Here is a 14,265-nt window from a genome sequence, read left to right as displayed (position 1 = left end):
CCTGAGGGTGCTGTGTTTGGAGTCTGCTGGTTACAGTGTGCAGGACCTCACAGGCTGCTGCAGCGTTAGCAGAGGGCGGGACATACACAGCTATCATAATCACGTGTGTAAACTCTCGTGGTAGATAGTACGGTCTCATGCTAACCGCTAGCAGCTCAATGTCCTTACAGCATAGCGTCTCTTTGATAGAGAAATGCCCAGAGTTACACCATCTATCGTTCACAAACACAGCCAGACCCCCTCCTCCCTTCTTACCACTCTCCGCTGTTCTGTCATAAGAGGCTCAGCAGCTAAAGCAGCACACCTGGGTCTCCCAGCCTATTAAAAGCAGCCCTTTGCTTCACCTGCTTCACTAAACATTATTATTTTAAGCAGAGTGGTGTGATTTATGTAGGCATTGCTGTGTGACAGGATGACTTTTCTTGCACACCCACCAAATGAGGGCGCACATGCTTCCACGCCCACTGGTGACTGCACACATCCTTTCAAGGAAGCATTTCATTCATCCCTAACAAATGGAAGAAAACACTGTGCAGCGTGTTCAGGTTTGAACGTGGCCCTGGCCTCTCTCTGCATCCACCTGGCACATGCAACACACATCCACTCCCTGCTGAACTGCTTGTATTTGATGTGTTGAAGTTTTGGTAAAGTTTGAATAAATTCCACTTTATTTATAGGAACATTTCATCTGTGGACTCCTGCTTCCCCTCTCCTTGAGCCAGTTTGTGACGGGAACATGACATAAGAAAAGTAATTTATCCCTTTTTGATTCTGTGTATCTGGCGCTCATCCAGTGAGTTCACACTTGGCAGAAACAGACTGAATTTGTCTGGAGAACTTTGGCTTCAGCCAAGTTAGATAAACACACTGTGTCTCTGTCAAAACAGCAGTGTAGTTGTGGCACCCCTGTGAGGGAATGACCACATGAATATTATTTTGTGTAAAACACTCATGTAACGGGACATTTTTCATTGCTATATGTATTTATTTTCAGTTTCTTTAAGAGGATAGAAAATCCATGTAACAGGGATTCATTTTATGTTAGAAAGCAGTGAGGGCGGAACTTTGGTGCTTGCTCCGGGGTTTCGGGGAGCAGTAAGTGGAGCCCACCTTCCGCTGCTTCCTCAGACACGTTCTGGAGGAAAGCAGAGACGCATCGTGTCTTCCTTACTCTGCTCTTCACCTGCTTTTACAGGTCGGTACACGGTGCTCGCACCGAAAATGTTGTTTATTGTCACCATGGTTACCCACGTTAATGTGAATGGGAGAGTTAAGGCGGTCCGCCAAAGTTATTTATATGTAAACACGGGAGAAAACCAGAGGAGTGTCCCGCGCGACCGCACCGCGAGCCCGCTCGTTAGGTGGAGCGCTCGTGAAGCAGAGTCAGTGCGCTCCTATGCTCTGTGCAAACGTGTTGTAATGCTCCAATCAAATCAGTTCTGTGAGATGTGAATGTTAATAGTTCTGTTAAAGTGACTGAGTAGATTAGCTAGTGTAACACAAGCACTCTGAGCAACTCTGTGTAGCTAACAGAGGCATTCATGGGTTGATTCAACAAGCTGTGTTTCATGATGCACTAAATAGTGATTTTGCCAGTAAATTACTGGAGGGAACAAATGTAATGTATTTACCAATGCTGTTATTGAATAGAACTGTTTAGCCAGTAAGACACTGCAGAAGACAATGTGATGTGTTTATTGATATGATAAAAGGATGTAGCTGTTATGGAAAGAAGTGTGAACTTGAGAAACTGAACCAGTTAAAAAGAGTATATTTCACTGATGTTGTGAAATAAGTAAATGTAATTGATGTGAATGAGGAACCAGCTGAACAGTATATTGAAAGCTCATGTTTAGTGTTTTATAGCATTTATTTGTGTGAAATAAATCAGACTCAGACACGTTCTGGAGGAAAGCAGAGACGCATCGTGTCTTCCTTACTCTGCTCTTCACCTGCTTTTACAGGTAACATATTTGTCATCGAGGTCTTCATCCTTGGGACCCGTAACATAGTAACTTCTTCATTGTTATACTTCTATAGTTTTCCCATTTTGTGAGCTGTGGATGTGGAAAGTGTCTCAGTGACACATCCACATGAAAACGGCGTTACCTTCGTTCATTTGCACGTCAAATGAACGAGCTGTTTGGACTTTAACGTCACAGCTGATGCTTCGATACTCGAACTCAAGAGTTCAGCTTCCACTCAGAGGTACAAGTACACACAGCAAAGATAAACGTGTACACAAGGTGGAACCCACAAGTGCACAGCTCCGACCAGAGATGGGAAGTAATCCGATTACTTTTTTCAAGAAACGAGTAAAGTGAGGGATTACTATTGCAAAAAAGGTAATTAGATTACTGTTACTTTCCCGTAAGCACGCTGCGTTACTGCGTTACTAAAACCGCAGCTGTGTGCAGATGAACAATGGATAATCTATCGAGTGTGGAGAGAGTGTGAGCGTGCAGCGTTTAAAGCGTGGAAGCACTGACCTTACTTTGAGTTTGACTCTGTAAAAAGTGACAAAAACATTAGCATCCGCTGTTCACTGTGTGGGAAGACAACATGCTCGCTCACTATGTGTTAATGGGCATGCTTATTTATAACTTTGATAAAATGTCATAAAAATAATTCCATGCCAGCTCACCATTGGTGATCAGGTAGTTTCTGTTCCAGTTCCAGTCCCATAAATCATGAAGTTTGCTGCCAGAAAAGCTTCAAATCTCCTTTGAAAGCTGTTTGTGGTCTTGATTGTGGGAGCTTCAGTTGTCTGACTCCAGCTGCCACACAGTGCTCACTGATATCATTTGCAAAAACCCCAGTGTGACAATATTTATCAGTGAAGCAGAAATCAGGAAGTGACGACTTTTCTTTGAACATTTGCTAAGGCTAAGCTGTGCTTTCTACCACAGTTGGGAATTTCCTGGTTTACAACAAATTATTGTGTCAACACCGCATAAGATTTCAAACTACAGGAAAATCACTGGAGTTATAAGAGGCAGACAACGACACACACACCACATGCATGCTGTTGCTATTTATTGTGGATTAACCTGTCAAGGGCAAGAACAAAATAATTCTGCCTCAAATACAGGAAATCATAGCTTTCCTGTATTTCCTCCATTGTTGGCATGCTGGTTAGTGCTGTTGCTCCACAGTAAGAAGGTCCTGGGCTAAATTATCCATGAATGTAAACGGCTGTGTGTTTCTATCTGATAGACTGGTGAGCTGTCCAGGGTGTACCCTGCCTGGTAACCTATCACTTCAGGGTTATTTCCCAGCCCTGCTGCAACCAGGATAGAGATAGGAGGATGGTAGTTGTTGTAGACCCATTCAATTTCAATTGAAGGATTAAAATGTTCCAGGAGCTCAACTTACTCCATCTGAACATGTTTCAATCGTGTTTTATGAACACAACATGCAGCTTTACTGAATATGAAAAGGTTGTGTTGATTTAACTCAGTTGTTTAAGTTTCTGCCAAAGCAAAACCTTTGTGTGCAACCAGTGTCCACTATTGAATCAAGTAAATCCAACATGTTTTTGTCAGTGCAAAAGGAGTTACGGTGCCTGTATTCCTGCACAATATTGTCCCGGGAGGGAGGAAAACTTTCTGGTGAAGTTTTGGTTGATTTTTGGGTTTTGCTTGACACTAGGTTGATTTTATCAGTGAGGTTTGGATTGTTTTCTTTCTCTAAGAGAGAGAAAGATGGTTTTATGCTTGGACATGTTTGCAATGGGCCCCAGTATTTGTTACTTTATTAGTATTTTATTGGTTGCGTTTGTTTGTGCTTTTGTTACAGTGCACTGAGATAAGAACATCTGAGAGGTGTGATCCACCGGTGGTGATATTTTGGTATTTTGTGAGTTCCCGATTTAACAAATCAGCTCTTTAATCCAGACCTGAGAGGTTGAACTTTAAAGCGCTATAAAATATTCTTACTGGAAACAGTGGCAAAGTGTTTTTCTCCATGATTATAATGGGCTTGGGAGAAATTCACTTATATGTGACATTGATCACATGAGAAGTCCTGAGCCTAAAAGGATTGCAGCGAGTCAATCCAGTCCAAAAACAAGGAGCTGTTTTCCTTTAAAATGATGACATCATCTTGCTGGTGATGGAGGCTCGAATAGGCTGCGCGTGAGACTCCATTATCAGCAATATCTGGTATGAATGTGTGTGGATGTATGCATGTGACTGGACTGTGACGGACTGACGACTAAAAGTTTAACTGACTTGATACTGAGACAAAAACGGTGCCGACTTTAGGATTAGTGAATGTCCACAACAATTCACCCAGCCTGTAGAAGAAGGGTGGAGGTTTTGTCTTGCTTTGTTTGTGCAGGAGCAGAAGGATGACAGAGACTAAAGGGGGAGGCTGTAGCTTCACATGAGTGTGAGCTGCAGACTGAACCCTTTGGTTGCTAATGTTGAGTCACTGATGTTTGCATTAAGAAAATTGTGTTTTATTAGCTGTGTTTTAATTAAGGTATCACATTATATTGTTGGGAATGTTAAATGCTAAAGTGAAGAAAAGCTTTGATTTCACTCATGACTGAACATGTTATTATTAACCATAGCAGGCCACTGTAAAGAGTCAATTAACTGTTATAGAGGAAAAAAAGGCCAAAAACTCTGTGAATACCTATGAATAACAGGCAATGATAGACTTGTCACATTCAAAATAGAGATATGTAATAACAAACACGGGTCCGTGTCATTTAGGTTCTCCATTGAAATAGTCAATCATTTAGAAAAGTAGAATATATATATATATATATGTCTCAACGCTGTTTCTCAATAATATTAAAAACCTAAAAACTATTGTTGTGGAAGATAGAAGTCACTGTGACAGCCCTCTGACTGTGGAGGACGTTTGTAATCCTATTTCTGCACTTAAGGCCAACAAATCTCCCGGCACAGATGGTTTAACTGCAGAGTTTTATGAATCATTTTCTAATCTCCTGGCTCCGTTCTTACTGCAGCTTTTCATAGGAAGTGTAGAGAATAACATCCTCCCTCCTACTCTTACTCAGGGTCTCATAACACTTATTCCAAAGCCAAACAAAGACTTACTTCTTATTGATAATTGGAGACCCATCTGTCTGCTCAATGATGACTATGAGATTATGGCTTTAGTACTTGCTAACAGAATGAAAGAGTTCTTGGACACAATTATCGATGAGACACAATCAGGCTTTATGAGAAACAGACACCTTTCTAAGAACATGAGATTGGTTTTAGATCTACTTGATTACTCTGATTTGGTATCTGACTATAGCTTCATTCTCTTCCTGGATTTTTAAAAGGCTTTTGATACAATTGAACATCAATTTATTTTCCACTCTTTGGAAAAATTTGGCATTTTTCTGTAAAGCTATCAAAACCTTGTACACGAATGGCAATAGCTCAATTAAAATGATTAAGACTCCACCCCGAGATTTGACCTGTTATACAAGGAATCAGCACAGCTGATAAGGAGCTCATCATCAGCCAGCTAGCTGATGACACCACACTCTTCTTGAAGAATGCAAATCAAATCCGTCCAGCCCTTAGTGTTATTAGTGATTTCTCTGAGGCATGTTAATACTTTTAGCTATTTTATATCCATAAATCAATGGCGTGTCCAGCGGGGTGTCCAGGCCACCCCCCCAACCAGACTGGCCACCCCAGGTGCCACCCCAAAGGTAAAACAATAAAATTCAATCAAATATCAAATGTCCGATTATGTTTTCACGGTGAAGCTCAGATATCCGAGTCTAAGTGAATGCAGCATCGGCTTCTGCGCTATGCGCATCACGTTAGCAAAGGTAGGCGAGCCAAGCACGAAGGACAACACTGCAGGAAACAATTTTTCGGTGAAAGAAAATGAGGACAGAATAAATGTCCCGGTAAGTAATATTAAGTTTGTTGAGTTTAGTAAACTTCGGTGAAATTAGAATCCCAAGGAAAAAATAACACTTAAAGAATTTTTGCAGCCGTCGAATATTTCAGACAGTATGCTACTGAGGGCAGCTAACATAAGAGTTATGAGTTATAAGATGCAGGTCGATGTGTAAAAATAACTCAGTTGTTTGGTGGTGGCTATGGCGGGGCTTCCACAAAGGCCAGCAGGTGGATGAGGGAAGGGGAGGCAGGAGGAGAGACCCGAGGCAGCCGCCAGTCCGAGTGTCAGGTGAACTGAACTTCAGGTAAGAAGTTATGACCTGCAGTCTATCTGGGTCAGATATAAACTAAGTTTAGGTGGAGTTTATTTTCGTTGTGCTGACTTTTTACCCTCAGTTGCAATAACTCGTACTGCGTTCTAGCCAGCTTGATGGAGTTTTTATACAGCTGGGTGGGTGCTATGATGTTACTGATAGTGAACTTTATTTTATTCATGCCAACGGCTCCTTAAAAAAATGGAATGGTCCCTCATTCAGAGAAAATATTACACGTTTCGTATTGAGCTGAGAAGAGACGCAGTTTGTCCCGGACTTTAGCTAGAATGGAAAAAGACACAAAGCTGGAGTTATTCTGTCGTTACGCTGCACAGCTGCCTCTTCTTCTCTCATTCTCTCACCCTCTCTCTCCTGCTGCTACTTCAATCATGAAACTGATCAATGATCAGCTGATCGGCTTTTCTCTCTCATTTATTTATCGCCCACTTTGCTGGGTGATGTCGGTTTGTATATGTGGTGAGAGGGAAACATGAAGATGAAACCAGGAGATGCCCTTACTGAACCATCAGAGCTGAACAGGTGATGGAGAAACAGGTTTACCTTTTAGGTCACATGAATGAGTTGAAGGGAAGTTATGAACTGTTTCTGAGAGACAAATAACACCAGGATCCTTTTCTATGTAGCTGACAGCTGGTAACTGTGCAGGGGTGGATCTAGCAAATTTTTGCCAGGGGGCAGGTAGGGCATTAACAGGGAAAGGGGGCACAAAGAAATACTTTTCTTTCTTATTCTCATTTAAAATATCTAGCTTTTATTAAATAATTATCTGAATCTTACAACCAAAGTTTTTATCTGACGTAAAATGTATAGAAATCATACATATACCAACAAAACTGTACATCACTGTCACAACAGCATTTGTTTTCATTCAAAGGCTTTATGGCTTTAATACCTGGTGGGCCGGTCTCTAGTCAAAATGCCCGATTTTCTGTACCGGTCCAGTCCTGCAGGTTAATACTGGCAGTGTCACCATGCCAGCTGACTGTATTTCATCATCAGCCAGTGTTGTTCTTTATCAATATTACCAAAGTTTACCATAAGGCAGCATAGAAAGTATTTACTTGCTTTCAGGTTTTATTCAAATATTAGTCTTTTCAGTTGTTTCCCCACTTTTTCCCTGTTTCAAAATCAAACACCAGTTTGTGAGAAGATTATCTTCTTTTTTTAATAGGCAGATAAAGTTTTGCATTGGCATTGGCTAATTTGTCAATTGTTTGCTACAAATGTTCGTATTTTAATATTAAAAAATGTTTTTGCCCAAAACATATGTGCACTATATGTCAGTAAAAACACTATGCAAATATTGCTGTCCTTGAATGCTGAGTAAACACTGACAAAGCACTGATTGTATCTCTTGTACTTTATCAACGCAGTATCTAAAAACTTTGCACCGGAGTGGTTAAAATCTCATTCTAATAAGAGTTAAAAGCGCATTCGGTTATTAGGTTTACAGGATTATTGAATTATGGTTAATGGTTGGTAGAATTTTTTTTTAAACATTATCTGCCAATTACATCTGCCACCCTTCTCCAAATCTGTGCCCCTACCTGGCCCCCCCAACAAAAATTTTCTAGACACGCCACTGCCATAAATGTAAGTTTATTAATAAAACACCATATTTCTGCCGTTTTATAAGGATATGAATTGTACATACAATCAATTTCAGACTCAACCAACAAAAAGCCTCTCAGAACAATATTTATATTGTAACAGTTGCTATTGTAATGCAGTGTATCACCACATGGCGGCGCCTCCTGTCTCACGACTGGTGTCACCCCCTTTTTGTTCTTCTTCGCACTCCTCCTGTAATGGATGCTCCCGTGTGTACGCGGACTAGTGTGCTCTTTAGTAATGTGTGGTAGAGGTAGCACTTTTATTTTTGATATTGTAAATAAATGAGTACTTTTTGGAAAGTCAGAAGCTGTTGCTCATTCGCTATCCACCTGCACACCTCCGCGGCTGGCTTCATCTCCACTGCACGTTACAACTGGCGCCCGAACTTTTTCCCCTTGGACTTCAGACGATTTTTGCATCCCGCCGAGGATTCTTCTCTTCTAGGACGTGAACTGTCTCGGAAATCCCCCCAGTTTTGCGGACGCTCAGACGTTTTCTCCAGCCATGGCCGCAGCCTCAGCTCAGGTGGGACCCGACTAATTTCTGGATACCGTGGTGTGCCGCTGCTCCGCTTAGGAGAAAGAAAAAGAGAGAAGCTGACTCCGCGACGCGAATGGACTCCGTGGATTTGTTATTTGTTGTTGGTTTCGTCTTCTAAGGATTAATTCTTCTGTGGAGAGCCTGGACATGAACATTTCTGCTGGCTTTTCATTCCCCTTTCCCTCTGCTGAGACTGACTGTAGCACATGTAAGTGATAGCTTGGCCGACTACAACCGTTGGTGCTGGTCTTCGGCTCAGTATAACGAAACGACTTAAAACTAATCTTGCATTGAGCTCTAGTGTTGCAGACATGCTATTGTAATAACATGGTTCTGATCACTCCAGTCTAATTTCAGTTGTTGGGCGAAATTTTATATGTGGTTTTTCTAAATTTAATCTTGAACGCATTTTTGCAGTTTTGTCTTTCTAGTCTGACCTAACTGACTCTTTTACTGCTATATCAATAACTGCGCTGTGCCCTGGAGCGGCTTAATTTTTTTGAAATCGCAATGGCACACTGCCCAGACGACTCTGACTCAGACATGGAACTTACCTCGTTACCTATGATAGGTTTGTAGCTTGAACCCATCCGCTGGAACGTTGGAGACAATATAATTACACTGCAAAGCAAGACACAAGTAGGCAAGCTTCTTCATGTTTCTCGTGCACGGGAGAAAACCGGACAAAGCGCCGTCCCTTCGCTTAACCCCAGTTGCTCTCGTCCGTTCTCCCGTACCACTGTTCTTTTATTGAGGTTACATGAATATGCATAAGTTCATTAACATATGACGTCTACATACAAACAAAGAGTACCTTGCCTGTGTATGTGGGTGTGTGTGTGTATGTGGGTGTGACCCTGTGTAGACTCTGGTGCTAGCTGGTGCCAGGACGTCTGGGTCCATCTAACAAAAGGCTCTTATACTTAAACAGATATACGTGTGCTTGCTATACCATAAATCAAAGATAAACTCTCCTAGGGAGTGTGATCCATGCCAGGACACTGTGCAGAGGAATGTATGCACCCCCCTCTACACAGAGTTAATACAGACCTCTTTTAGGATGAGACATCCTTTCAATCTACCAATGATTATATACTTCTAAGCATATATGAGTAAATGTTTCTAAGCATAAATGACAATCAACAATACAAAATCTAACATTCCCCCCTTTTTGACGTTTATGCTTGAAAAGTCCCCAGTTACGAATACCTAATGTCTGACAGTTTCAATGCAAACATTGTTATATTCAGCATATGTCAAATCACCCTAAATTACTGAAAAAATACACAGTTTAACAAATGTATTAGCGGTTATCCCTAGGGATGAGTACCGGTGTCCGGTGCCATGATTGCACCGGTTCTGACATAAACGGTAGTAACCAGACCGAAAAGCAGCGCACATTTCGGTGCTTTATTTCGGTGCTTTTTTTTCCTGAGCTGTGATACACTTCTAGCCAATCATTTTACGTTTCCGAGGATAGTAGGCGGGTCCAGGTACGTACGTTCTTTTATGCAGAGCTACAGATTAAAAATGCCCAAGGCAAAGCGGTCAAAAATCTGGCTGTACTTCACAGCAAAATATGCAAACTCAGCAGCAACAAGTGCTTTAAGCTGATACTGTGATACTGTCAAAGGAAGTAACACCTCGAATCCGATGAAACACCTGGCGACGCATAGCGTTTTTTTTTTTTTAAAAGCCGAGAAATGCGCCGTATTGGATGGCAGCAGCAGCCGTTCTTCTCTGCGTGAGTAGCTTAATGTTGTTCGTGTGTAATTTACATTGAGTAGGCTAACCACGTTATTACATTAATGCATGTAAGGTGAACTAGCAAACATCATCATAGCTACATGCGGCTGTCTTCTTGTTTGATGACAGATACTCCCTTCACCCTGGCCAAAAAAGCTAAAACGACCAAAGAAAAAGTGGAAAACAGCTAAATATGAGAGGTTTTTGGACAAAGTTTGTATTTTTTCCATTGTTTAAGCACTGCTTCCAGCTAAGAGTGATACCATATATACCCCATAGCTGCAGAAAAGGCTAACATTGTTATCTTTTTACAAAAAAACAGCTGAATATGAGAGGTTTTTGGACCAATTTTGTGTTCTCCATTCTTTAAGCACCGGTTCGAGCACCGTTTGAGCACCGGCACAGTTTCAAAAGTACCGATTTGGCACCGGTATCGGATAAAACCTAAACGATACCCATCCCTAGTTATCCCATTCAGTGATCTCATCTCATGGCAAACTGCATCCTACAAGCAAACAAAGAAATTGTTAATTTAATAGTGAAAATAAGAAAGTAACATTTTCAAAACCATCTCAGCTTGGTGGTGTTTTCTCTGGGTGTGCAAATCACATGTCTCTCTGCAGAGTGGTTTGAGTTCTGCAGGGCGTCATGAATGTCTCTTCCAGTTGTTTCCATCACTGTCCATAGGACCAGAGTCCGAATGTATGTAGAATAAACATTCAAACATACTAGTTAGTTTTGTTGTTTGTCAACATGGGTCTCAGCTATTTCCAAAGCTGCAGACCTCTCAGCACTCTAGTTTTATGGCCTCTACCAACCCCCACCACCTCATTCAAGCCTTCGTCCTGTGAGGGGGATATTTATGACTCCTTCATTGTCCACGCTCTGCAGAGAAACACCTCTGTGGAAAGGGTGCAGGGTTCCGTTATCTTACTGCTGTTGTGATCCCAGCAGTCTTCAGGGTATCATCGTATTCACAGTACAGTGGCACAGCATTAGGTGATGTTCATAGGAAACTGCTGTCATCACCACCATAGCTTCTGGTTCCTGTGCTTTTCACAGAATCATGATGTCATCCTCGAACTCCTTCTGCGCTGTCGATGGAGCCTGGCACGCTCCCGTCATCCCTCGAGTTTTCCTGTCCCTACGCTGCTGAAGATGATCTCTGATCCTCCTGAAGTCTCTCTCCTGGCCTCAGCTCCCATCCTGTGGACGATCCTCTTAGGCACTCCTTCTCGTCATGGATAGTCCTGATTTTGGGCCTGCTGGATCTGTCTCAAAACACTCAGCTTCTCTGCCTTCCTCCTGGTTCTGCTGATTCAGCTGTCACGCCTGGCACTTGGTTGCCCTAGAGTTGATCAGAGGCTGGAGGTTGAAGTGCGAGCTTACCCTACGGGGGCTCAATCAGCACTCCCCCCTCACCACCGAAACAACCAAGTGTGAGATTTCTCTATTGTGCTGTCTTGAGGGTGCTGGGGTTTCCTGGGACCTCGACCTCTTTGCAGTGGCTCTGATAAATCCAGGAGGGTCTCTCCGCTATTTTGCAGGCAGTTTCATGGTCCTTGCTGTGGCTCCAAGGTCTGATCTCATGCTGGGCCCCAACCAGCTTGACCTTTGACCTCAACCACTGCCTGGGCTATGCCTGGAATGTTTCTCGCTTCTCACTGCTGCACCTGTATTTCAGAAAGACTTCTATTTGGAGAGCATGTCAACAATCATCAAACCACATTCTTTAGTTCAGTGAACTTCACTAATAGGCCATCAAAGCCTCATCTGAACATGGATGCACCACTTGCATAGATTTAATACTTGTAAATAAACAGCTAATCACACAAATCACTGCAACAATAATAGTAAACATTGTTTAATGTTAATTCTGGACCCCACTTCTTGACGCATGGACAACCATGCGTCAACTCACCAAACCAGGATCCCTGTCTTAAAAACTGGCTCCACCAGGAGCCTGCATACAATAAAATCAACTTCACTCTTATAAACAATATATCAGAAGAGTAATAAGCATTCAACATCAGCAAGACAAGTGTCATGTGCAGGTTTTCTCAAATCGGGAAACTACAATTATTTCCCTAATTTGCCTCAGACATGGATCATCCCATGTGCTCAGTTAACATTAATGTAATCAGTGACTTCTCTTAAGCAAATTCACTCCACTCATATATCCCTATGGGCTCAAAGTGGCCAGCTAAGAGCCCATATTCAACTTTCCCATAAACACCGTAACCTCTTATTTGTTTTACTCATGTCACTTGACCGCTTGTGCCGAATCCTCCACAGCATTCTCAAAGAAACAAACATTAGCAATACACATTGACTGTGGTCAGACGGAGGTCAGACACAGGTCAACAGGTTCCAGAGGTGCCATAAAAACACCATAAAGGTAGCCAACCCTAGCTGTGGAAAGAATGACAGTCACATATAAACCCAGAAATCCTGTAGTAGGAAAACATTAACTAATCCTCTTATAAATCACATGATCAAACACATGATTAATCATCTGCTGTAAAAAGAAATGTAAATGTTAGCGCTGCGCAGGTGTGTACACTTTCTCACAGTAATGTCTGTGAGCAACACAAGTTAGTGGATGACACACACATAGTAAATTCACAGACAGAAAAGATGGCATTTAAAAGATTAAATCGTCATGCAACCGCGAATGTTGCTGTCATCTTTCTGCTCCTGTAACAAAAAACACATAAATTCATCCACCCTTTTGTCCTGTCTAGGTGGAGGTTAACCTTGAGTCGTGGTCATGTCCTGTCAGCTTTTACCAGTCAGTCAGTTTGTTCTTTATTTCCATTCATTCATTCATTCTTTGCTGATAGTGGAACCTGTCGTCGCATTTAGTTTCCACTTCCAGCAAAATGACGTCATTTCAAAAAGAAAAAGAACTTCTAGATCGGATTACCTTGCTGAATCCGGTTTAGGCTGGGACATTCATTTAATAATTGTCCCAAATAAGTGGCTTTCTCCTGAGCCCATTTTAATGTGGAGAAAACTCACTTGTAAGGCTTTCTCGACAGGTCGTATAGCACTTTTAATTTCTGACGTGCAGATCTGCTTAAAGAAAAGAAATAGACAAACAAAATCAGTGCCTGTTCAAAAGATAAAATGAAAAATAACAGAGATTATCAAACAAAACTTTCAGTGCACTGTGAAAGTATCAAAATAAAAAGGCCTTGTTAAGTCATGACACAAACTCCTCATCTCAGGAGGGTAAATCATACCATTAGCATGGTTCATCATACCATCATACTAATCGGCAGGCTCGACTTCACAACAGAAGAAAAATCATCAGCTAGATTCACTCCAAGCCAACCATCAGCTGCACAACACACACATAAGCCTAATGTGTCTTATTAGCTATGAGTTTAATCACCAGGTCTGTGCTCTTCACTCATTTAGGCCACAGATCTATTTTATTCAATTTTCCTTTTCCCTTCATCATAAAACATGTGACATGCTGTCATGCACCTCATAAAAGAAGTTTGTTCTGACGTATTCAGAGTTGTGTATCTAGATACAGAATTCACTCGCACATCAAAGCAGGAAACTCAGTGTTTTAGAGTCTCCACTCAACACAACAACTCCAACACATCTCATTCACTCGTGCTAGAATTCAGTCACCTTTCATTAATCTAAAACCGATCAACTAATTTGCATATCAGCTATTAACCCACTAAGTTGACAGGACAACAGGAAAGCATGTTCAAAATAGTATCACAAAAATAGAATTTCCCTCATACAGTAAATTACTTGCTGCATTAATCAAGCAGGAAGCTTCTCCCAATTTACCATTTTAACACTAAATTTATTGTCTGATCACTGGTTAGTCAAACCAGGATCTTTTTTCCCCCACAAAGGTTAAATTGTCCTGCAACCTAGAGAGTCAATTTTTTTTTTCTTTAGGATAAATTCAGTATTTGATAACAAGTGTCTGCTAAATTGACACTATTTTACACTGATGAAAGATAACAAGCTAATTTTCATTGCATGGGTGTTTGTGTTATTAGGCAGGTCTAATGCATGTCTGTGGAGCTGCATCTCCAGCAGAGCATGTTCTTAAACCTGCCTTTCCTACACACTTCTCTGCTATTATTTAATCATTTCTTAACTAATGTGCTATGAGT

The 14,265-nt window shown here is 41.5% G+C and overlaps 2 protein-coding genes across 6 annotated transcripts in view; one reads left to right on the top strand and one right to left on the bottom strand.

Annotated features, from left to right (window-relative positions):
• The window catches only part of LOC309702207 (protein NLRC3-like), a 131,156-nt gene that overhangs the window by 42,442 nt on the left and 74,449 nt on the right, over nt 1-14,265 (bottom strand). The window lies entirely within an intron of this gene.
• LOC309702308 (uncharacterized protein) overlaps nt 1-14,265 on the top strand; it is a 73,763-nt gene that overhangs the window by 49,394 nt on the left and 10,104 nt on the right. For 2 of the 5 annotated variants that reach the window (XM_082526941.1, XM_082526943.1), the window contains exon 1: nt 1,726-1,964. The exons of 1 other annotated variant lie outside the window; for it this stretch is intronic. The gene's annotated coding sequence lies outside the window, so the exon portion shown is untranslated. Of the gene's footprint in view, nt 1-1,725; nt 1,965-11,179; nt 13,832-14,265 lie in introns of those variants that run through there. 2 more of the 5 variants (XR_014275420.1, XM_082526942.1) reach the window with 2 other exon arrangements.

This window comes from Aulonocara stuartgranti (assembly GCF_965226115.1).
Source record: "Aulonocara stuartgranti genome assembly, chromosome: 3".
Taxonomy (NCBI): Eukaryota; Metazoa; Chordata; class Actinopteri; order Cichliformes; family Cichlidae; genus Aulonocara; species Aulonocara stuartgranti.
The sequence above is the reverse complement of the archived record's forward strand: the minus strand, read 5'-3'. Positions and strand labels throughout refer to the sequence as shown.